This window comes from Lepidochelys olivacea, assembly GCF_965140295.1.
Source record: "Lepidochelys olivacea isolate rLepOli2 genome assembly, chromosome: 3".
NCBI classification, from domain to species: Eukaryota; Metazoa; Chordata; order Testudines; family Cheloniidae; genus Lepidochelys; species Lepidochelys olivacea.
In genome coordinates this window covers 188,686,109-188,712,392 of record NC_140413.1, presented here as the reverse complement: position 1 = coordinate 188,712,392, position 26,284 = coordinate 188,686,109, and the positions used below count along the sequence as shown (strand labels likewise).

Below are 26,284 nucleotides of genomic sequence, written 5' to 3'. Positions count from 1 at the left end.
CACCATGCCATTTGTTTGATGGTGGTAAGGAGTGGCAACCAAGTGATTTACCCCATGAGCTTCCCAAAGGTTTTTCATAGTTCCTGCCAGGAAATTAGTCCCTGCATCTGTGAGGATGTCGGAGGGCCAACCTACCCTGGCAAAAATGTCTGCTAGTGCCCGGCACACACTTTTAGCCCTGGTGTTGCTTAGAGCTACTGCTTCCGGCCATCGGGTGTTAAAATCCATGAAAGTCAGTATGTACTGCTTTGCTCTGGCTGTCTTTTTCGGAAAAGGACCCAGAATATCCACAGCTACTCGCTGAAATGGAACTTCAATGATGGGGAGTGGCTGGAGAGGGGCTTTGACCTGGTCTTGGGGTTTTCCCACTCTTTGGCACACCTCACAAGACTGGACATAGGTAGAAACATCCTTGCCCATTCCCTTCCAGTGGAATGACCCCCCCAAACGGTCTTTGGTCCTGTTCACCCCAGCATGGCCACTAGGGTGATCATGGGCTAAGCTCAAGAGCTTGGCCCGGTATTTAGTTGGAACTACCAACTGTCTCTGAGGATGCCAGTCTTCCTGGTGTCCCCCAGAAAGAGTTTCCTTGTATAAAAGTCCTCTTTCTACAACAAACCTGGATCGATTAGAAGAGCTGAGAGGCGGTGGGTTGCTCCGTGCCGCCGTCCAAGCTCTCTGGAGGCTTTCATCTGCTTCCTGTTCGGTCTGGAACTGTTCCCTTGATGCTGGAGACATCAGTCCCTCATTGGATTGTGGACCTAGGCTTGGTCCCTCTGGAAGCGATATAGGGGATGGAGCTGTTTCTGGTGACTGTGAACCGCTCTCCGCTGGTGCACTATGTTGGGATTCAGGCTCCGGCTGAGCCTCTTGTGTCGGGTTATCGGCTGCTGCCAGTTCAGGGTCGGTGGGGCCCTCTGGTGTTGAGGTTGCAAGTACTGGATTCAGTGCTGACACTGGGTCTGCTGTTGGTTGTTCGGCTGGTTCTGGTTCTGGGACTGGTTCCGTCTGGGTCTCTGGGACTGGATCCACTACTGCTGTTGCAGACATTGGCCTGGGGTCCGGGTCCATCACCTCTGACCGGGTCCTGATAGAAGTTTCCGGAACAGAGCTAGGCCTCACAGCTTGTTCAGCCTGGCTGCAGGTGACTGTTCCCACCCTCTTGGCCTTTTTCACATGATTGGCCAAGTCTTCCCCCAACAGCATGGGGATGGGATAATCATCATAGACTGCAAAAGTCCACATTCCTGACCAGCCCTTGTACTGGACAGGCAACTTGGCTGTAGGCAAATTGAAAGAGTTGGACTTGAAGGGTTGAATCGTCACTTGGATCTCTGGGTTGATTAAATTGGGGTCCACTAAGGAAGCATGGATAGCTGACACTTGTGCTTCGGTGTCCCTCCACGCGGTGACCTTCTTCCCGCCCACACTCACAGTTTCCCTCCGCTCCAAGGGTATCTGGGAGGTATCTGGGCCTGTGGACCTCCGGTGCAATGAACTGTAATCTGTTGGAGTTCTTGGGGCAGTTGGCCTTTACATGCCCCAGCTCGTTACATTTAAAACATCGTCCAGCTGACGAGTCACTGGGGCGAGGAGGGTTGCTGAAGAACGGGGTGGTGGGACGATAAGGGGTCTGGAGGGTTCTTTGGGAGGTAGGTGGGGCTTTGGGTGGCCCCCGGTAATAGGGTGTGGTCTGGGGTGGTCCCTTCTGGTCTCCGCTCCAACTGCAACCAGGTTTCTTCTTCTCTGCCACCTCCACCCATCTGGCTCCAATCTCTCCTGCCTCGATTACAGTTTTGGGTTTCCCATCTAGGATGTATCTTTCTATTTCCTCAGGAACACCCTCTAAGAATTGTTCCATTTGCATTAGGAAGGGCAAATTTACTGGAGATTCAACACTTGCTCCTGATATCCAGGCATCCCAATGTTTCACAATGTGGTAGGCATGTCGGGTAAATGACATGTCTGGTTTCCACCTTAGGGCTCTGAACCTCCGACGAGACTGCTCGGGTGTTATCCCCATTCTGACTCTCGCCTTGGATTTAAACAGTTCATACTTGTTCATGTGTTCTTTAGGCATTTCAGCTGCCACCTCAGCTAAGGGTCAACTGAGCTGCGGCCTCAGCTCTACCATGTATTGGTCAGTAGAGATGTTGTACCCAAGGCAGGCCCTTTCGAAGTTTTCTAAGAAGGCCTCAGTATCATCACCTGCCTTGTAGGTGGGGAACTTTCTGGGATGGGAAGTGGTACCTGCAGAAGGATTGCTAGGGTTTGTTGGTATATTCTGCTGGGCCTTTATCCTCTCCACCTCCTCCACATGCTTCCTCTCTTTTTCCTTCTCTTCCTCCACGTGCTTCCTCTCTTTTTCCTTCTCTTCCTCCACGTGCTTCCTCTCTTTTTCCTTCTCCTCCTCCACGTGCTTCCTTGCCTCCATTTCCCTCTTGTGGGCAGCCTCCTGTACCTCCTTCTCCAGCCGCATGAGTTCTATCTGCCTTTCATGTTCCCTTTGTTTTTCCTCAGCCTGAAATTTGGCTAATTCCAGCTGTAGTCGAGCTGCGGATTTTGTCATTCTAACTGCTCTGTTTTTAACTAACTTTACACCCGAGGTTTAAAAATAAACAAACAAAACTTGGCTGTAAAACTTTGCTGTGCTGGAATAGAATACCTATTCTCTGATAGTGATTGTCAGCCTACAGAAAAAGACAATTCCCTTGTCTCTGCTCTGGGCCCAAATCAAAGGAAAAAACCTCCAACTACTTGGAAACCTGCTTACCCAGCCCAAAGAAAAAGAAAATGGGTAGAACACCCCCCCCCCATTTACTTTTAGGAAAAAAAAAACTCTGGGTTGGAAGACTGTGAATTTCCCTGCAGGAGTTAAGTACCCTGCCTCCGGGCAAAGAAAACCTGCAATTCACAAAGATAATCCCCTTTTGTCTCTGCTTGGCCACAAAACAGAGAAAAAACAAGCTGCTTTCAGTTTCAGCTGCTTTCTGGACTTCCTTTCCAAAGGAAGAAAAAAATTTCCTTTTTAAAATCTGTATTTCTAGTTCAAAAAATCTCAACTGGATCTCAAAATGATTTCAGGTTAATCCCACCACTATGCCACCATGTCAAGGTTCCTCCCCCACTCTGAACTCTAGGGTACAGATGTGGGGACCTGCATGAAAAACCTCCTAAGCTTATCTTTACCAGCTTACGTCAAAACTTCCCCAAGGTACAAAATATTCCACCCGTCGTCCTTGGATTGGCCGCTACCACCACCAAACTAATACTGGTTCTTGGGGAAGAGCTGTTTGGACGCGTCTTTCCCCCCAAAATACTTCCCAAAACCTTGCACCCCACTTCCTGGACAAGGTTTGGTAAAAAGCCTCACCAATTTGCCTAGGTGACCACAGACCCAGACCCTTGGATCTTAAGAACAATGAACAATCCTCCCAACACTTGCACCCCCCTTTCCTGGGAAATGTTGGATAAAAAGCCTCACCAATTTGCATAGGTGACCACAGACCCAAACCCTTGGATCTGAGAACAATGAAAAAGCATTCAGTTTCTTACAAGAAGACTTTTAATAAAAATAGAAGTAAATAGAAATAAAGAAATCCCCCCTGTAAAATCAGGATGGTAGATATCTTACAGGGTAATTAGATTAAAAAACATAGAGAACCCCTCTAGGCAAAACCTTAAGTTACAAAAAAGATACACAGACAGAAATAGTTATTCTATTCAGCACATTTCTTTTCTCAGCCATTTAAAGAAATCATAATCTAACACATACCTAGCTAGATTACTTACTAAAAGTTCTAAGACTCCATTCCTGGTCTATCCCCGGCAGAAACCAGCATATAGACAGACACACAGACCCTTTGTTTCTCTCCCTCCTCCCAGCTTTTGAAAGTATCTTGTCTCCTCATTGGTCATTTTGGTCAGGTGCCAGCGAGGTTACCTTTAGCTTCTTAACCCTTTACAGGTGAGAGGAGCTTTCCCCTGGCCAGGAGGGATTTCAAAGGGGTTTACCCTTCCCTTTATATTTATGACAGTCATTTTAGAAAGTTTTCAATGAATGTATTTTCTCTATATTTGGAGCACTGTACTATATTTACAGAACTATAATTTATGGTAAATCCTTTTAAAAATAAAAGATTTTAGTTTGCATTTAAAATTCTTTTTTCTTCTGTGTTTTAATACTTTTTTTTGTATGGCTGGCTTATTTGTTTGTGTATAAAGGGGTACTCACATCTTCTTCAAATTATAGAATATCAGGGTTGGAAGAGACCTTAGGAGGTTATCTAGTCCAACCCCCTGCTCAAAGCAGGACCAATCCCCAATTTTTGGCCCAGATGCCTAAATGGCCCCCTCAAGGATTGAACTCACAACCCTGGATTTAACAGGCCAATGCCTAAACCACTGAGCTATCCCTTCCCCCATCCTACAAGATAGTGTGGTATTGCAGTCCTTTTTTCATCCTTGGTACCCGCTGCAGGCTGCTGGTCAACCATGGCTGGTCTGCAGCAGCTTGCCCATTCAGCAGAGTCACAAAGTCCAAATGATCTCCTTCAAGGGTATTAAAGACTAGAGTCTTAAGCACTGGATCTGGGCCCTTCAAACTCAGCCCTTTGTTTGGGCTCCCAGCTAAGCCCTGTCCCCTTTGTGGGGTTTAAACTTCTTTACTTGTGGCTGTTAGAGGAACCTGCGCCCGCCCACTACTCCAGGTTCCAACACAGGGATCCTATGGCCACATACCACTCAACTTCAATCCTTTTCTGCTATTTCCCTAGAACTCTTCATCATGGCTCCCTTTATCTCCAGCCCTGTCTCATAGACTTTAAGGCCAGAAGGGACCATCATGATTGCAGGCCATGGAACCTCACCCATACTCTCCTGTAATAGGCCTATAAGTTCTGTCTGAGTTACTGAAGTCCTCAAATCTCCATTTACTCTAGTTCAATCAAGCACTCATACCCCATGCTGCAGAGGAAAGTGAAAAACCTTCATGGCCTCTGACAATCTGACCTGGGAGAATAAACCTTCCTGACCCCCAAATACAGTGATCAGTTAACACTTGAGCATGTGGGTGAGACCCTACAGCCAGACACCTGGAAAAGAATTCTCTGTAGTAACTCAGAGGCCTTCTCATCTAGTGTTCCATCTCCAGCTGTTGGACATATTGGTTGCAGATAGGCCATATGTCATTGTAGGCAATCTTATCCTGCTATCTTCTTCATAAACATGTCAAGCTCAGTCTCGATACAAATTAATTTTTTTGTCCCCACTGCTTCCCGTGGCTGTTCCAGAATGTCACTCCTCTGATGGTTAGAAATCTTTGCCTAATTTCAAGCCTAAACTTGTTTTTTTTTCCCCAATGACAAGAGTTCTTTATTTCCATACTTCCTAAAGCAATAAAAATAAATCAAGACCTACTAGACCAACAATCGATCATGACAAGCAGGGAGCAATTTCTATGGTGTTTATCCAGAGGATTGTTTGTGGCTGCATGATAATTTTCTTCCTTTGATAATTGTGCCTTTTCCAAAATCTCATGTTAATTCTTGGCCAAGATTCTGTTTTTTCGTTAACTGTGGCTTCCACATGGACAAGATCTTTCCCCAGAAATGGCTTTCCAATTAGCGTGAAGTCATCGGCACCAACCAGCAAAGCCTTCTCCAGTTGGATTCGGTCTCCACATTCAGCTGGCAGAACGTTTTCCATTAAAATCAAATCTTTGCTGGTTCCCTTCCACTGCTTACTGGCAAAGTGAACCACAGCAAAGAACCTTCCATACTGCCCAGTGGCAATCATCTCATTCACCTTTTGCATGACCTCTGCATGGTACTTTGCCTCTTCTATTGGATCTGGCAGTTTGACTTCAGGCCACGGAGGTGAGGACAATGATGTTTTGGCAATAATTCCTTGCTGTAGTGAAGTGCTTTGAGTTCTCTCGCTTCGAACTGTTGATGGACAGTTTATATCCATTTGTTCTTGTGCCAAAATTAGCCCCTAACTTCAATAACCCTCTCCCTCAGGGCCAGAGCCTCAGGTCCATCTCTCTTTGCACTCCCAGCCACATAAATTAAGCTAGCCATGAATTCTGTCTGATTGTAAGGCCACTTCTTTGGGCCCAGCCAGGAATTGAACTCCTAAAGCAAGGCAGCTCCTTTCATCTGAGCCTGCTGGGCTCTGATTGTAGGGTTGCCAACCGTCCCAGTTTTGCCAGGATTCTCCCGGAATCAGGCTCTATCTCCTGGAGGCTACTAAAGCTAAACCAGAAGATTTTAGGCTACTAAAAGTCCAGTGGAGCAGCAGGGTTAATTCAGGCTCCCTGCCTGCCCAGGCCCTATGCTGCTCCTGGAAGTGGACGGCACATCCCTGCGGCCTCTGGGGGGGCAGGGGTCTCTGTACACTGCCTATGCCCTAAGCGCCGACTCTGCAACTCCCATTAGCTGGGAACTGCGGACAATGGGAGCTGCGGGAGTGGTGCCTGAAGGCAGGGGCAGCGTGCGGAACACCCTACTTCCCCCCCGGGAGCCACAAAGACATGCTGGCCGCTTCTGGGAGCAGTGCATGGAGGGGGCAGTGTGTGGAGCCCCCTGCCCTGCTTACCTCCAGTGGCTCCCAGTTGGTGCACAGTGGGGCTAAGACAGGCTTTGCTCCCGCAGCAGGCATTGGCTGCAGTTCCTGGCCAATGGGAGCTATGGAGTTGGTACTCAGGGTATGGGCAGTGCTCAGAGACCCCTGGTCCTCCCCAAGGTTTGCAGTGACATGCCGGCCACTTCCAGGAACAGAGTGGGGCCAGGGCAAGCAGGGAGTCTGATTTTACCCTGCTGTGCCACCAATCGCAAGCTGTCTGAGGTAAGTGCTGCCCAGCCAGAGCCTGCACCCCTCACCCCTTCCAACATCCCAACCCCCTGCCCTGAGCCCCCTCCAGCACCCAAACTCCCTCCCAGAGCCTGCACCCCCCCACCTCCTCCTGCACCCCAATCCCCTGCCCCAGCCCTGAGTCCCCTCCTGGAGCCTGTATCCTGCACCCCCTCCTGCACTCCAAACCCTTCCCCCAGGCTCAGCCTGAAGCCCCCTCCGACACTCTGAACCCCTTAGCCCCAGCCCAGAGCCACACCCCCTCCCGCACCCCAACCCCTTGCCTCAGCGCAGTGACAGTGAATGAGGGTGGGGGAGAGTGACCAACGGAGGGAGGGGGGATGGAATGAGCAGGGTGAGGCCTCAGAGAAGGGGCGGGGCAGGGACAGGGCCCTGGGGAAGGAGCAGGGCCTCAGGGCAGGGGCAGGGCAGGGGGCAGGGAAAGGGTGTTTGGGTTTGTGTGATTAGACAGTTGGCAATCCTATCTGATTGGCTAGTCCTCCTAGCCCTTTGAAGACAAGGTCCTCTAGCTTCCAAGGTGGCTGCTTCAGTGAGGCATCTGTAGGCAGACATGGAGACCTCATCTTTGCTGCTCTTTTCCTTCCATCTCACAGTTTCTTGGGGCAGGGTGAAGCAGAGCAGTGGGGCTTCCTGTAGGCCAGGGGCACCCTATAGCTGTGTGCATAAGGAGATCTGGCAATAATTCCTATTCTGTATGGTAACAATAATACATGAGAAGGGATTCTGAAATGACCATGTGCTTGCGGAGTCCAGTGAACTTTCACATTCCTTATAATGTTTCCACAACCTGCCAGCATGCGTCCCTATTGAGATGGTCAGGAGTTGTATGGAACTTCATCACAGGTTCTGACTGCATGTGATTACACTATATGGGTGGACTAAGATTTCCAAGCATGGCCCCTGCAGCTCCCATTGCCCAGGAACTGTGGCCAATGGGAGCTGCAAGGGTGGCGCCTGCAGACAGGGCAGTGCACTGAGCTGTCTGGCCGCGTCTCTGCCTAGGAGCCAGAGGGGGGACATGCCACTGCTTCCAGAAGCTGCTTGAGGTAAGCGCCTCCCATAGCCTGCATCCTTGACCCTTCCCCACACATGCTCCAACCCTCTGCCCCAGCCCTGATCCCACTCCTGCCCTCCGAACCCCTCAGTCCGAGCCCAGAGCCCCCTCCTGCACTCCAAATCCCTCATCCCCAGCCCCACCCCAGAGACTACACCCCCAGCTGGAGCCCTCAACCCCTCCCACGCCCCAGGCCTGATCCCCCTCCAGCCCTCCAAATCCCTCGGATTCCAGCCTGAAGGACCCTTCCGCACCCGAAACCCCTCATCCCAACCCCACCTCAGAGCCTGCACCCCTAGGTGGAGCCCTCACCCCCTCCCACACACCAGCCCTCCAATTTTGTGAGCATTCATGGCCTGCCATACAATTTCCATACCCAGGTGTGGCCTTCAGGCCAAAAATTTTGCCCACCCCTGTTCTACGCCCATTGGTACCACAAAATTCTGAGGATCCACAAGGTGGAGCACAGTAACAACCATATTGTAACAGATCATCAGAGAGTTATGCCAATAGGTTTCAGATAAATTTGATTTTGCTAACTGTTTGACATGCAGTACTCACACAGAGATTGAAGAGCTATGTATATGGTGCGACTGCATTTGAAAAAATATCCCCTCCCCCCTCAGAAAGAACCAGCAGGATGTCTATGAAATGGATTGATCAGGTAATTTCAATCATGAAAGAATTGTGGCTACCTGCGAAGAATGCTGGAGGACCCTGGGAGCAGAATGAGACCCGAATTTATCATGTATGCTAACTTACTGAGCTGCTAGTTGCTGGCAGGTATATTGCTAAAAAGAAATATTAACTGTGGCACCAGCAGCAGAGAAACCCAATATCATGGATCATTAGCTAGTTTCCTTTGGATGGTATTACTGGGTTAATCATCAGAAAAGAGCTTTAGGGATACATTTTCAAGTGCACGGGGGGCTTAGACACACAGCTCTGCTGCCAGCAAGTTAAAGAAGTATGGGCTGGACGAATGGGCTATAAGGTCGATAAAAAGTTGGCTAGATTGTCGGGCTCAACGGGTAGTGATCAATGGCTCCATGTCTAGTTGGCAGCCAGTATCAAGTGGAGTGCCCCAAGGGTCAGTCCTGGGGCTGGTTTTGTTCAATATCTTCATTAATGATCTGAAGGAATGCATGGATTGCACCCTCAGCAAGTTTGCAGATGACACTAAATTGGGAGGAGAGGTAGATACGCTGGAGGGTAAGGATAGGATACAGAGGGACCTAGACAAATTAGAGGATTGGGCCAAAAGAAATCTGATGAGGTTCAACAAGGACAAGGGCAGAGTCCTGCACTTAGGATGTAAGAATCCAATGCACCGCTACAGAGTAGGGACCGAATGGCTCGGCAGCAGTTCTGCAGAAAAGGACCTAGGAGTTACAGTGGACGCGAAACTGGATATGAGTCAACAGTGTGCCCTAGTTGCCAAGAAGGCCAATGGCATTTTGGGTTGTATAAGTAGGGGCATTGCCAGCAGATAGAGGGACATGATCATTCCCCTCTATTCAACACTGGTGAGGCCTTATCTGGAGTATTGTGTCCAGTTTGGGGCCCCACACTACAAGAAGGATGTCGAAAAATTGGAAAGAGTCCAGCGGAGGGCAACACAAATGATTAGGGGACTGGAACACATGAGTTATGAGGAGAGGCTGAGGGAACTGGGGATGTTTAGTCTACAGAAGAGAAGAATGAGGGGGGATTTGATAGCTGCTTTCAACTACCTGAAAGGGGGTTCCAAAGAGGATGGCTCTAGACTGTTGTCAGTGGTAGCAGATGACAGAACAAGGAGTAATGGTCTCAAGTTGCAGTGTGGGGAGGTTTAGGTTGGATATTAGGAAAAACTTTTTTCACTAGGAGGGTGGTGAAACACTGGAATGCATTACCTAGGGAGGTGGTAGAATCTCCTTCCCTAGAGGTTTTTAAGGTCAGGCTTGACAAAGTTCTGGCTGGGATGATTTAATTGGGGATCGGTCCTGCTTTGAGCAGGGAGTTGGACTAGATGACCTCCTGAGGTCCCTTCCAACCCTGATATTCTATAATTCTATGATGTTAATTGGAGTCATTTAGTTAAATCCAAGCCCATTGCCTTTAACCCTTACTGTTTAAACATTACACATTTTCTTAACTATTAAAGCAAGTGATTAGTATTTTTGATTGTAAGACCAGGATGGAAACAAATTGAGGTTTGGTTCCTATACTGCTGGTGGTACAACTGATGCCATGTTTAGAATTATAGAGCTGTTGCTAATAGGAGAATCACAAATGTTACATTCAAAGACACCTGAAAATTTATATGTAGTGAGAGGAGTTTCTTACCATGAGAATTTAATGTTCAGAAAGCTGCACTGATCAGAGTGGCTTTTTTTATAACTAGCACCATGACATTATTAATCTCTCATCACATTTTTCCATTCCACTCTTCGAGTTCCAATTGAACCTTCCTCATCAATGTCTTTTCTTCCTACACCTAATATTCAAGCCCTAACTCCATGTTCACAACTGAACAGGTATCTAATATCATAGAATCATAGAAGATTAGGGTTAGAAGAGACCTCAGGAGGTCATTTAGTCCAACCCCCTGCTCAAAGCAGGACCAACCCCAACTAAATCATCCCAACTAGGGCTTTGTCAAACCAGGCCTTAAAAACCTCTAAGGAAGGAGATTCCACCACCTCCCTAGGTAACCCATTCCAATGCTTCACCATCCTCCTAGTGAAATAGTATTTCCTAATATCCAACCTAGACCTCCCACACTGCAACTTGAGACTATTGCTCCTTGTTCTGTCATCTGCCACCACTGAGAACAGCCTAGCTCCATGCTCTTTGGAACCCCCCTTCAGGTAGTTGAAGGATGCTATCAAATCCCCCCTTACTCTTAACTTCTGCAGACTAAATAAGCCCCGTTCCCTCAGCCTCTCCTCATAAGTCAAGGCCCCAACCCCCTAATTATTTTCATTGCCCTCTGTGGGACTCTCTCCAATTTGTCCACATCCTTCCTGTATTGGGGGCCCCAAAACTGGATGCAATACTCCAGATGTGGCCTCACTAGTGCCAAATACAAGGGAATATTCACTTCCCTCAATCTGCTGGCAACACTCCTACTAAATGACAGTTTCAGAGTAGCAGCCATGTTAGTCTGTATTTGCAAGCTGTAGCTCATGAAAGCTTATGCTCAAATAAATTTGTTAGTCTCTAAGGTGCCACAAGTACTCCTTTTCTTTTTGCTCCTACTAATGCAGCCCAATATGCCGTTAGCCTTCTTGGCAACAAGGGCAACAAAGGCACACTGTTGACTCATATCCAGATTTCTTTTAGCCCAATCCTCCAGTTTGTCTAGGTCACTCTGGACCCTATCCCTACCCACCAGCATATCTACCTCTCCCCCCAGCTTAGTGTCATCTGCGAACTTGCTGACGGGGCAATCCATTGCATCATCCAGATCATTAATGAAGATGTTGAACAAAACCGGCCCCAGGACCAACCCCAGGGCACTCCGCTTGATGACGGCTGCCATCTAGACATTGAGTCGTTGATCACTACCTGTTGAGCCCAACGATCTAGCCAGCTTTCCATTCACCTAATAGTCCATTCATCCAATCCATACTTCTTTAACTTGCTGGCAAGAATACTGGGGGAGACCGTATCAAAAGCTTTGCTAAAGTCCAGATATGTCATGTCCACTGCTTTCTCCATATCCCCAGAGTCAGTTATCTCATCATAGAAGGGAATCAGGTTGGTCAGCTGTGACTTGCCCTTGGTGAATCCATGTTGACTGTTCCTGATCATCTTCTTCTCCTCCAAGTCCTTCAAAATGGATTCCTTGAAGACCTACTCCATGATTTTTCCAGGGATTGAGGTGAGGATTCTCCTTCTTCCCTTTTTAAAAGATGGGCACTATATTTGTCTTTTTCCCAATGATCCAGGACCTCCTCCGATTGCCACAAGTTTTCAAAAATAATGGCCAATGGCTCTGCAATCACATCAGCCAACTCCCTCAGCACCCTCAGATACATTAGATCCAGACCCATGGACTTGTGCATGTCCAGCTTTTCTAAATAGTCCTTAACCTGTTCTTTCACCACTGAGGGCTGCTTACTTCCTCCTCCTTACTGTGCTGCCCAGTGCAACAGTCTGGGAGCTGACTGTCTGTGAAGACCGAGGCAAAAAAAGCATTGAGTACTTCAGCTCTTTCCACATCATCTGTCACTAGGTTGCCTCCCCCATTCATTAAGGGTCCCATGCTTTCTCTGACCTTCTTCTTCTTGCTAACATACCTGTAGAAACTCTTCTTGTTACCCTTCACATCCCTTGCTAGCTGCAACTCCAATTGTACTTTGGCCTTCCCAGCTGCTTTCAACTACCGGAAAGGGGGTTCCAAAGAGGATGGATCTAAACTGTTCTCAGTGGTACCAGATGATAGAATAAGGAGTAATAGTCTCAAGTTGCAGTGTGGGAGGTTTAGGTTGGATATGAGGAAAAACTTTTTCACTAGGAGGGTGGTGAAGCACTGGAATGGGTTATGTAGGGAGGTGGTGGAATCTCCTTCTTTAGAGGTTTTTAAGGTCAGGCTTGACAAAGCCCTGGCTGGGGTGATTTAGTTGGGGATTGGTCCTGCTTTAAGCAGGGGGTTGGACTAGATGACCTCCTGAGGGCCCTTCCAACCCTGATATTCAATGATTCTATTGTATGATTCTATGATTACACCCCTGCATGCTAGAGCAATATTTTTATACTCCTCCCTAGCCATCTGTCCAAGTTTCTTCTTCTTGTAAGCTTCCTTTTTGTGTTTCAGCTCACTGAAGATTTCTCTGTTAAGCTAAGCTGGTTATCTGCCATATTTTCTATTCTTTCTGCACATCGGGATGGTTTGTTCCTGCACCCTCAATAAAGCTTCTTTAAAATACAGCCAGCTCTCCTGGACTCCTTTCCCCCTCACATTAGCCTCCCAGGGGATCCTGCCCAACAGTTCCATAAGGGAGTCAAAGTGCGCTTTTCTGAAGTCCAGGGTCTATATTTTGCTGCTTTCCTTTCTTCCTTTTGTCAGGATCCTGAACTTGACCATCTCATTGTCACTGCTGCCCAAGTTGCCACCCATTTCTACTTCCCCTACCAATTCTTCCCTGTAGATGAGCAGCAGATGAAGAGGACTATTGCCCCTAGTTGGTTCCTCCAGCATTTGCACCAAGAAGTTGTCCCCAACACTCTCCAAAAACTGCCTGGATTGTCTGTGCACTGCTGTATTGCTCTCCCAGAAGATGTCAGGGTGATTGAAGTCCCCCATAAGAACGAGGGCCTGTGATCTAGAAACTTCTGTTAGTTGTCCGAAGAAAGCTTCATTTACCTCATCCTCCTGGTCTGGTGGTCTATAGCACATGCCCACCATGACATCACCCTTGTTGCTCTCGCCTCTACATTTAACCCAAAGACTCTCAACTAGCTTTTCTCCAGTTTCTTATTGGAGCTCTGAGCAATCATACTGCTCTCTTACATACAGTGCAACTCCTCCACCTTTTCTCCCTGCCTGTCCTTCCTGAACAGTTTATACCCATCCATGACAGTGCTCCAGTCATGTGAGTTACCCTCCCAAGTCTCTGTTATTCCAATCACATCATAGTTCCTTGACTGTTCCAGGACTTCCAGTTCTTCCTGCTTGTTTCCCGGCTTCTTGGGTTCGTGTACAGGCACCTAAGATAACTAGCCTATTGCCCTACTTTCTCAGTATGAATCAGGAGGCCTCCCCAGTTGCACCATCCTCTTTGTGTTTCCTCCCGGTATCCCACCTCCCCACTTACCTCTGGGCTTAGGTCACCGCCCCCCCGGCGAACCTAGTTTAAAGCCCTCCTCACTAGGTTAGCAAGCCTGCCTGCGAAGATGCTCTTCCCTCTCTTCATTAGGTGGATTCCTCTTTCCTAGAATATGTTATAATCTAAAGCCTAAATGATCTACAGTGCATAAACATGATCTCATCTAAATTCTACTGTAAGAGGGTACTTTAGAAACACTATAGCTGAGATATTAACTTTTATTTATGAAGAATGAGGCTAACTTCCCATCCAAACTTTTGGTCAAATCATGAGAGAGAGATCTGGCTTACAAATAATATAGCCCTGAACATTTATAACAAGATTTATTGAGCTGACAACAAAGCAAAGAAATTTTAGAAAACTAATCCTTCTTCACACTGATAAAAATAATGTGTTCTGATGTTAGTTTTGCTATTTCTTCCCCTTGAAAATAAATTTGACAGTGATAAAATTCAGGCATGGGCATGAAGCTCATCAGATAGATTCTTAGTGCCATTGTTTGAATGGGTTCTACAGATGAAGACATTTAGAACTTGATCAAAAAAGTCTTTCTGTTCACATCAATGGGCTTTAAATCAGGGACTTGAGAAATTTTTACTCCAGGCTCAACAGTTACAATGAGGGAATAAAAAATGACAATATTAGTGATAATATCATGTAATTTTCACAGGTCCTACCCTGCAGTCTTTGTCCATTGAAGTCTATGGGATTTTTTTGAATGTCAGGCTCCAGAGATGGTCTTTCCTGTGTTGATGGTGAAACATTTTGGCTTTGCAAACATTTTCACCAATACCAAGTGGTCATTTGATTACATGTGAAAAATGGTAACATGTTCCCCCAAATGACAGCAAACTAACTCACGGCTCTTACAGCTGGAAACACTCTTAAATCATTTTTTGTATTATTTTACCAGCTCAAGTATACCTAAACACAGACTGATATTGATAAAATATCTAGATAGTCCAGAAATATGTTAGAAAGAGCTATGCTGCTAGATCAAACCCTCTGGAGCACAAAATCCTTTGTTGCCCATTTGCATGGGAGCAGATATGCAGCAAATGTATTTCTGTCACTTTAGGGACATGTTCAGCGAAGTATGACTGATTCACAGGAAGATGCTTTGACCTGTTTTCACTTCAGTCACATATCTCTGTTACTGGCTGATTTTCAAGTCACATCTCAAATTAAAAGGGCCGCAGCTCAAACCAAGCCACTTCGTAGGCAACATATATTTTGTTCCTAATTCCAATATATAGAGATGAATCATCACCTTTTTAGAATCTCTTTTAGTATCTGTTTTGTGTGTGCTAACAATGCCCAATCATATCTGTAGAGGATGATATTTGGGCATGTTCCCTAACCCATCTGCAGTCCCACCTCCTGTGATCGGTGTGCTCAGGAACAGAAGTGCCGTTTATTCATGCAGCAAGTACATAGAAGTTCAGACATATAACACAAAATTACTGACCAGGTTCCCTCCTTCACCTGAGCCCTGTATGCAGACATGGTGCTGCTAGGCACAAACGCACGCACACAACTTCCGCATTTTTATGCCCAAATGCCAGTTTGTGTGTCTGTCTTTGGGGAACGGGGGAATAAGGGTGTGTTTGTGTTTAAGGCACTGGATAGGGATTCAGGATTCCTCTGTTCAATTCCTGGCTGTACTTGCCAGGAAGTAAACTTGCCATGTTTACTTGGGCAAGTCACTCAGTGCCTTAGTTCCCCCCTTGGTAAGGTGATGTTGGTAAGGAGTGGTAGATACGCTGGAGGGGAGGGATAGGATACAGAAGGACCTAGACAAATTGGAGGATTGGGCCAAAAGAAATCTGATGAGGTTCAATAAGGATAAGTGCAGGGTCCTGCACTTAGGACGGAAGAACCCAATGCACAGCTACAGACTAGGGACCGAATGGCTAGGCAGCAGTTCTGCGGAAAAGGACCTAGGGGTGACAGTGGACGAGAAGCTGGATATGAGTCAGCAGTGTGCCCTTGTTGCCAAGAAGGCCAATGGCATTTTGGGATGTATAAGTAGGGGCATAGCGAGCAGATAGAGGGACATGATCATTCCCCTCTATTCGACATTGGTGAGGCCTCATCTGGAGTACTGTGTCCAGTTTTGGGCCCCACACTTCAAGAAGGATGTGGATAAATTGGAGAGAGTCCAGCGAAGGGCAACAAAAATGATTATGGGTCTGGAACACATGAGTTATGAGGAGAGGCTGAGGGAGCTGGGATTGTTTAGCCTGCAGAAGAGAAGAATGAGGGGGGATTTGATAGCTGCTTTCAACTACCTGAAAGGGGGTTCCAAAGAGGATGGCTCTAGACTGTTCTCAATGGTAGCAGATGACAGAACGAGGATTAATGGTCTCAAGTTGCAGTGGGGGAGGTTTAGATTGGATATTAGGAAAAACTTTTTCACTAAGAGGGTGGTGAAACACTGGAATGCGTTACCTAGGGAGGTGGTAGAATCTCCTTCCTTAGAGGTTTTTAAGGTCAGGCTTGACAAAGCCCTGGCTGGGATGATTTAACTGGGAATTGGTCCTGCTTCGAGCAGGGGGTTGGACTAGATGACCTTCTGGGGTCCCTTTCAACCCTGATATTCTATGATATTCTATGTTAATAAGACTTCCCTCAATTACAGTGTGCTGTGAGATTAAATTCATTACTGTTTGTTAGGGGCTCAGATATTATGGTGTTAAGGGCCATATAAGCACGTAGAAAATGTGTGCAAAATTTGCCAGTTTAGATGTCAGTTGGGCAATCAGATCTATCCCTTTCATGATATGGCAAGTTTGAGATTCAGATCATATGAATTTCAGTTTGCTTTGGGTTAACAGGAGTGTAGGTCTGAGACCTGAGAACCCCTTCCCACTCCATGTTAAACCAGCCACGGGTGAAACTCAGGGTGTTCACCACTAAAACTGAAAAAAAGAACGTTCTGCTGCTGATAAAGCTCCCCCACCTCAGGAACGTCCCTAACAAAGGTTATAACCCCCATGGTGGAAAAGCAGAAACACCTGGGCGCTGGGAAATTTGGGTGCTCCAGTAGCGCAATTGGTTAGCGCATAGTATTTATAGGGCAGTGCTGTGTGGAGACATGCTGAGGTTGTGAGTTGAAGCCTCACCTAGAGCACTGTTTTTACGGGGGAGGGTTAGCTCAGTGGTTTGAGCATTGGCCTGCTAAACCCAGCATTGTGAGGAGGCCTTTTAGGGATCTGGGGCAAAAATTGGGGCTTGGCCCTGCTTTGAGCAGGGGGTTGGACTAGATGACCTCCTGAGGTCCCTTCCAACTCTGATATTCTATGAAATTATGGAGGATGCAGAGAGAGGTTCAATAAATGGTAAAATAAGCTCTAACCAGTGTTTTTATGCTGATCATCTGCACAAACAGAAGGTCAAAACTAAGTTACAATTTGGACATGAAAGATAAAATGTAAAAAACTTGGGCAGGAAGGAGGACACATAGGTGACAGTGTGTAATTGATTAAATTTTTTGTTATAATGGATAATGTGATAGGTTTAGTACATTTGAAGGAGGGAGCTAGTTTTACCTATATAATGTAAATGAAAAACAATGCTCTTTGGGAAACATTCCTGGACTGCAGTTCAACATCAAGCTGCTGGAACTCTGACCCCCCTGCATGACTGTGACATGCAGAGGCATAGCAGGAACCCCCAGATGAGTGGATCCTGATTGGCCATCAGGTGAAATTTGTCTGTATATTGGGAGTGGTGAGCATAAGAGATTTGCTTGGTATACATATTCTGTGTGTGTTGCTAATAAACAGATGTTTAGAGCACAACTGTGTAAGGCTTTTTCACTGGGAAAAGGTTCTGCAGACCCGTAGAGCCCCTATGGAAAGGGAAGGTACTTAAATTGACCAGGTTTCTTACTGAGCTCCATGGGTAAGGATAGATGCCTTACACCCTGAGCCCTTGAAGGGAAAGGGTGGGAGTGTCTAAATGTATTGGGTCACGCTTTGATCCCTTGGTAGGGTATAGGAGGGGTGTCCTAAATTGAGCAGTTACATGAGAGTGATGCAGGTCTTAAATTCATCCAAAGCTGTCTGGTGTGGAGCTCTGGTAAATATTTTCAACCCCCCTGGAGCTTTTATAGCATGTTTGGGGAGAGGGGAGTGTAGAGGGCTCCAGGAGATACTCTATGAGAATTTAAGTTCTGGCGTGGTGATATCATAATGCTGTGAAAATTGCCAAATCATTTTATGGTAATAGTCCTATCCTGTTTGAGCCAGAACATGTTTCTTTTTTAAAAATTACTGCATCTGTAACCCTACCACAAATAAATGACTGAAATTAAACCACACACACCCCACTGAACTAATATGATGACAATAAGATAATCATATTTCCATTTCGCTCTGGTGTGTATATCTACATGGCAATGTTGTGCACCAGCTGACTGAAAGGAAATTAAAAATCATAAGGCAATTCAAAGCTATTACACTCTGAGGGCTCCAACCTTTTAAAACTTACATATGTATCATTTTCCCCAACATAAATCATCTAAGCAACTAAATAGGTGTGTTAGATGAAGAGTATTCTATACTTAAACAGGAATTCTTTATTTAATGTCATATATATATATATATATATATATATATATATATATATATATATATATATATATATATGCATTTTCATGTATAAAATGTGTTTAAATGGCTCTCCAAATTATTATATCTCAGGAGCCCACAATCACTAGTGGATTTTCATCTTCACCACGTGAGATAGAGAAGTATTATCACCCTTTCACAGAGGGGCAACAGAATAGCTTAAGTGACTTGCCAAAGGTTACATGGGAAGTCTGTGGCTGAGCTGGGACTTGAGCCCAGATTTCCTGAGCTGCAGACTAGTGCCTCATCCACTGGGCTAAGCCAAGATAGTGATCATTCAATTAATAGGCAATATTCCCATGTTCTGAACACCCTAACAATACTTAACATGAGGTCATATCTTTTATTGGATCAACTTCTGCTGGAGAAAGAGACAAGTTTCCGAGCTACACAGAGCTCTTCTTCAGAACTGGGCAGAAGACGAGTTTTGTGTAGATATAAAGCTTGTCTCTTTCTCCAACAGCGGGTGGTCTAATAAAAGATATTACCTCACCCAACTTGTCTCTCTAATATCTTGGGACCAACATGGCTACATAACACTACAAAGTACTTAACGTATACATTCTCATGTCCTTTCACATGCAGGCATCATATAATAACTTAATACATTTCTCATTCCTCAGCAACGCATAGCCCATAATCTTCTATCCTCCTCATGTGCCTGGGAGCAAAGCTGAGCTGTGAAACGTTATAAAGACATGGATCTTCTTCAAACATCTTTTTTTTTTAAACACATAGATGGGTCTGTTTATTCCCAGAGGAATAATCAAAACTCAGCACTTCAGGAAAACAAGCAACCCAAAGTTTCAGCCTCCGTTCTGTAAGGCCACTTCTTTCAACAGCTTTTCTATTGTAGCTATAATGTTTTTAGATTTCAGTTTTTATTTCACAAAGCTCAAGCGGGGGAGTTATGCATCTGCTGAGTTAACTTTTGGCTTAAAAGTATTGTCTTGTAGGTGAAAAGGTACAACAGGAGACCACTTGCATCACTGCTAGTGGGAGATGGTCTGTAGAAGGAGTCAATGCCCAGAAAGGATACTATTTAAAAAATATTTTCCATTTCAAACGTGAATTCTTCTCAGTGGTGCATACAAAGGAAAAGCTAAACAATCTGTATAGAGTAGAAGCACATTTTCTGTGCAGTCTTTAATGGAGAGGCTTGATGGGACTGTGGTTAACAGGGTGGGAGTCAGATGGTCTGAATTTTAGCCTCACCTTTGCCATAGTCTTCCTGTGTGACTCTGAGTACGTCACATATAGCGAAATCTTCAAAAATACTTGCTTTTTTTTTTAATGCTCTACCTTAATCACAAACTATTGGGTTTTATTCAGAAATTATTTGGTGAAATTCTATGGCCTGTGTTGGCCAGGAATTCAAGCTAGATCATCATAATGGTCCCTTATGGCCTTAAAATCTTTGAAAGCAGTTGAGTCAGGGTGAGTGTATTTATCTTAAGTACACTTTTAATTGTATTTTACTATTAAAAAGCTCCATTTAGTCACAGTTGACTAATGAGCCTTCACTTTTGCAATTACTCCAGTTGTTGCACACCTATTTAATAAGCACTGTTGCAGACAATGGTCATGTTATAAATATAGATCAGACTGGTAATTGTGAGTAACAAAACTATAACTCTGTCAGAGTTTTGCTGACAATGTAAAACCTGGGAGGGAAGCTTAAAATTTCTATGTTTTGACCAGATTCCCTTGAAAGAATCATATAATGTTAAAATCAGACAAACTTTGAATTATGGAGTTATGACTGATTCCTAGATCTGTATCTTTCACATGCTACTAATGCTTTCTTTCCCTGATGTTTAAGTCATCTTCCACTTTTCCCCTTCCCTGTTGCTGCCCCCCCATCTTATTTTTTCTCCCTATTGACACATCCTGGCCCTATTTAATTTCCCTTGGTCCTTTTGGGTTGGAAGGGACCTCAGGAGGTCATCTAGTCCAACCCCCTGCTCAAAGCAGGACCAACACCAACTAAATCATCACCAACTAAATCAAGCTGGGCCTTAAAAACTCTAAGGATGGAGATTCCACCACAGAATTCATTCCAAATACGGAATGAATCCATTGACGTCTATGGGTTACCTCCCTAGGTAACCGATAGACGTCAATGGATTCATTCCGTATTTGCGCACATGTGAGGCAAGACCAGAGTCAGTCCCTTCAAGTATAATAAGATAAGTACAGTCAATAAAATAATTATGGCCAATTGAAACATTTTTGCTTGGTATTTTGTGCAAGAGTTCACTCCATCCCATAACACTGTCAGCCAAGAAATAGCTAACTAAGTATTTGATAGCCAATACATGCAATTCCCCACAATCACAGAAGGGGGAGCTGATGTTTCATTTTAGAGACTAGAATTACTAGCATACAAAGGCTTCTGTCCAGTGTAAAGCAGGAAGAAAGATAATCAGCAACTCTGAGATTTGCTCTTGTAATCTTGCTAGCTCATGCTATTTGATGCTTTATTTTCTTCAGAAGAAAAAGGATCCATCTTGCTGGAAACAGTTACAGTAATGGATTGCACAGAACACTACAGCCACATGTTTAAAATCTTTCTGGCTTGAAGGACAAATTCTAAGTAATATTGCAAGCTATCCATAAAATGCTTACTACCTGATGTCTATTACTAGAATGCAGTTTTTTCTGCTTTGAATCTTCTGGTGCTAGTTCCTCCTGTGAGTCCCATTCAAAACTTTGCTTTCTCTGCAGTTTACCAAAATGAAATAAAATAAAGCCTCATTAAAGAAAATGAGCGTGTGTACATATATGTATATTACATTAAAAATCCTAGATTCTAAGAACATTAAGGGTGAAAAGTCAACCTCTCAAAATTTGGGAAGAATCAGACTTGCCCACGCAACCGTAATTCCTCACCTTGATTAGTGTGCATTATGTACAGCCTGTAAATACAAGATCACATACTATTTTTCCACAGGATCTCTGCCTCACTCCATGCCCATGATGGATGGTATCATGTTGAGTAATATTATTTTATTGTTTCCTTGTGCTCCACCATCCGTGTCGACCTGTTGTCTCTTGTCTTGTATTGTCATTGTTGTTAATTGTCTGTACAGCACCTAGCACAATGAGGTATGGGGCTCAAGCCGACAACTCAATACTACTACAACTACTAAGAAACAGCACCCACAGACAGCAAAAGCAGCATGAACCTGCAGCTGGAGCCCTTACTCTACACTTCAGTTAAACACCTTAGCCTGAGTCCCCTGAGCCTGAGTCAGCTGGCATGGACAAGATGGTGATGTCTAATTGTAGTGTAGACATGTCCAGGACCAATCCCAAATTTTTGCCCCAAATCCCTAAATGCCTAGGTGTGATGAGGTGCACTGATTTGGTTGCAAATTCAAAATGAGTTGTTGCTGAATATAACAAATTGATTTATTCATCTGATATTCTACTGTGAGATCTTGTTGATTCTGCAGTGCGCTCAGTGCAGCTGCACTCCTGGGTCTGTCCACACTTAGGTAATTGCAGGATTGGGCCTAATTTGCCTTGTCAGTGCAAAAAGCTCCCAAGACTTTTTTTCTTGGTGGCAAAGGTAACTCTTTCTCAATCAGTTAGAATATTTTTGAGAACTTTTTGACATATGGAGTAACTTACTGTGTTTCAGAAAGTGTTGAGATACCTCAATATTACTAGTCATTTTGAAAATCACAGCCACATCCTCACTTCAGTAATGCCTTCACTGAGCTATCTTTTAGAGAACTAAAATTCAAATCAATGTAAGGAACAATAGATTTGTGTAGCAACTAATTTTAACTAAGGTATAGCCAAGTGAATTAGGAAATCTGAAGAATCATAATTGTTAGCATTACCCAATCAACAGATAAAGGGCAATGAGTAGTAAATAAGAATATCAAAGTCTACAGCTGGCGTGTAAGCACACTAGTTTCTAAAATGGCCTATTAGTAAAGCTGCTTGGCAACTTTAAGAACAAATTTTTTGAAAATGTCCACATTTCCACATTGTGACCCTTTTGTATGGTACAAAATGGACCCTCTTATTTTTAAATATGTATCAAAACTGTTGTGGAAACTAACAATATTTTTCATTTATCAAAACCTGTTGGTGTTTCCTTGTTTTGTTCTCTTTCTTTTTGGTAAGTTTCAGTAATGACTTCCATAAAAAAGTTGATAAAGTCACAATTATTCTAAATGAAATATTTTGGAAAATAATCAGTTTTTTACTAAAATTTTCATTTTTTAAAAAAAGGCAATATTTAGAGGGAAAAAACTTTTGGATAAAATATTGACCAGGTATATTATTAGCAAAGTGATCTCCATGTTAACTGTAAGAAGACAATTAATTGTTTAGTATTTTTATAATGACAAAAGTATACTGAAGAATTTCTTGGCACTTTCTGGCAATCATCACTCGTGCTCTTGATCCCTAAATATGCTAGGAGGAGGACACAAGCAGTGACCTTGCCTAGGGCGTGACTGTGGGGAGAGGGAAGGACACTGCCAGACAATGACCATTCCAAAGATTACTGAAAAAAAATCCTCTAGCCACTCAGATTCTCCCAGATAGATAGAAGTACATTACTGACCCCTTCAGACCTCTCCAGTGAGGGGTGTGTAGAGTACAGGCACAGTAAGCAAGGAGTGCAGAAGGTGAAATGGCCAACGGGGTACGAGGAAAGTAGTTGCATGAGGCTTGATAGAGTGGGCCCCTAGATCTCCCTTTCACAAGGAGGCGAGGAGTTGAGAAGAAGTTTCAGGACCCTCCCCAGTGGCAGTGGTATTGGAAGAGGTAGTTACATTAGGTACAACTTTATTATGGATCATTTGAGGTGTATAACATCTAAAATATCATTACCACCATGGGAGGGTGCTCTTGTACTAACGCAGTGGAATGCTGTCATTACATGTAAGTTCATGGTTGCTCATTTATGAAAGGTCTTTAAATGTAACCCTCAGCAGCTGCCAGGCTGTCCACTGTAAGTGTGATTCTCACTTCTCTTGAAGTCCTGCTGCTGTATGCTGTGCTGGCTGTTTTGAAGTCTCCTACTGCAATTTGCACTATGCAGTCTGGGACACTGGAGCAGCAGATCTGCACAGATCCTTCAGCTGGTAGAGAGAAGTGGTATGCTGTTAAATAATAGCTGTGAACAGCACAGAGAATTGGGAGGAAAGTCAATTTCACTTTATTTTTATGTCAGTTTTTTCTATGCAGGTAGGTGCCGCAGTAGTAATGGGCATGATCTACAAATCTTAGGCAGGCAGATGAAACTGCAACTATCCCATTAACAACTAGCATGGAAAAGCTGGTTCTCATTGACAACCCCCACTCTGGCCAGCTGGGTAGAAAATCTGGGACTTGCTCCCCATCTAGTTCAGGAAGGCCAAGTGAAGGTTCTGCCACCTCTCAACTCTCCAGAGAACTGGATGAAGAACTATGCTAATACCACCGGATGTCATGGGAAAGGTTTCTGGCAGTTCCCAGTTCCATCCAAGATTCCTCTGGCAATCGCCTTGGGCTTCTTTCCATGTTCCATGTATTAGAGCCATAGTTGCATGGGACACTATTCACAGCTCCATACTGTTGTAGGACATTGCACTACTGCAATCTTAGAATTTGCAGCTGCACATATATTATGTGGGTTGTGTGGATTGATTTGCTTGATTTCATTTCATACTTACAACAGCAGCAATTAAATCACACTGAGGATGAATCATTTGGGGAATCTGAACAAAAAAAATCTTCAATCATTTGTTACTTGTTGAAAAGCCAAAAAAAAAAAAATCCCTTAATTATGGTGTGTATAATGCATACAGAATATTCCCCTTCCCAAAAACTTAAAATGACTAATGCGATCTGGCTCAAACTTTACCCTTTGAGCTGAGTGCAAAAAGATTAGGTCCAAAAAGAGGAATAACTTAGAAAGTTATGAACACAAGGGACCAGATACTCAACTGGTGTAATTAGCCACACTCCATTGACTTCAAGGGAGTGAGATCAATTTACACCAGCTGAGAATCTGACCCAGTTGTGTTTAATGGACGTGACAAAGCACTGCGGTAAACACTAGATGCTATTCTGTATGCTAATTTAATAGTACCAAATGTATAATCCTAAAGAGCTGTCTGACCATGGAAGAGAACAATAAATATAAACCTCTCAATTCGTGATAGTTAAGAGATAGTTCTAGAAGTTATTGCTGGGTTGTAGGCTGTATAGTTGGAAGATTATGTTAATGAATTTCATATCTGCTTTTGGTGGATGAGTAATGACTTTACATTTGTTATTCTTATTCAGGAATTAGCAGGGTTCCATTACATATTCATGGATGTTCTATCTTCCCTGGGTCACTTTAATTAACCGAAACAATGGCAGATGACAGAATAATTGATTTAAAGTACAGGTAGCTGTGATGACAAATTAGAAATAATTTTAAATGCACACAGCAGATGTATTGCTAATGGATAAGTAATAGACAGTACATTTTACACAACTTTTTATAGAAAGTTGACTTACCTTTAAATAAATGTAACTACCTAGGCAACCAACCACTTCTTAACAATTAAAGAGACTTGCATAATGCCAGATGTGACAAGCGACTTCTATTTCCTGCAGTTCATAATAGTTGCAGAAGTATTTAGTCATCCATTAACCAAAACCATATTCCAAAAAACGTGGGGAGGATAGAACTGGAGGTGAAGTGTGAGATGGTAAAAATCAGCTACTGAAAACAGGCAGAAAAAAAAGTGCATAGAATTAGGATTAAAAGCACTCACAATATTTCTCAGGGAGCTCAGGGAGGCAACGGGTGCCAGCAGCATTGGGGATGGGGAGGAAGCAGGGGCCAAGGGTGCCAAAATATATGTTCGCCATTTTCCCTAAGGCTGTCCCTGGGTTTGTCTCCTCGAACTTCATTTTCTAACTCTCGTTAGTTTATGGATGCAAGAATGGAATTTAAGTTGCTGCTAATGCAATTTGGAGTAAGTGATATATATTGTATGCCATGAAAAAAAGTGAATGGCATCTTGGAATGGTAATTGTTAATGGTGGTTTTTTAAACATTTTTACCCAAAGTTTTACATTTCCTATTTTTAAGCCTGATTAGTTTGGGCTGATTGATGCTGGCTGATGGATGAAATGAATGTCTGTACTTGACAATACTTTGCCAATGGTTGACTTCCTGCACAGGCATTTGCCAAAGAGACAGTTTGTCCTTTCTGTCAAAAATACCTCATCTCTGTATTTTCAGAGATGTGTTGATGTATGAAGAAGACTGATCATGATGGATTTAAAAAATAAACAATTTTCTCCTTCTTTCACAGGATTTATCATTAATAAAACAGTGTGGTTTTAGTTCTTACAGCATATACAAAGTTCAGAAAGCCTAATGTGAAGAACATTTCTTTGTGAATACCAAAAAAGTGTCTATGATAATGACATTGAAGACTTTCATGTTAATTTTATGAGTGCAAGTTGAACGCACATAACTGAAAATAATTAGTTCACTTTTAGGAGAATTATCCTTGCTAATAATTCATCTACTAAGTAAACATATTTAGGTAGAATATTACTAGTTTGAAAGCTGAAGTCAGAGCAAACTCAGTAAAAAAGAATTTAGAGATGCGCAATTATTTCATCATGCAGTTAGTGTTAGAATAGACATTCGGTTGAAGTTTTTACTAGGAATATTTCCCACATGAATTTGATTGTTTTTGGCAATATGTGTTCCACTTTCCTTTAGTCGTCTCTGGTGCCAAACTCCTAGAAAATGTATAGAACTTCATTACCCACATGCTGTATATTGCAGTCCAACATTCTGACTGTTGTATCATCACAAAACATATTAGAAATAGTTAGCCTCAAGCAGCCAACTTCTGCTTTTGGTTACACCTTTGAAATCCCCTGACTTT

The 26,284-nt window shown here is 44.0% G+C and overlaps 1 pseudogene across 1 annotated transcript; it reads right to left on the bottom strand.

Annotated features, from left to right (window-relative positions):
• Nucleotides 1-5,433: 5,433 nt before the first annotated feature.
• Nucleotides 5,434-5,970, bottom strand: LOC311518895 (large ribosomal subunit protein bL21m pseudogene; annotated as a pseudogene). The gene has a single exon. The product of its transcript is annotated as a large ribosomal subunit protein bL21m pseudogene (transcript).
• Between the last annotated feature and the right edge of the window lie 20,314 nt (nt 5,971-26,284).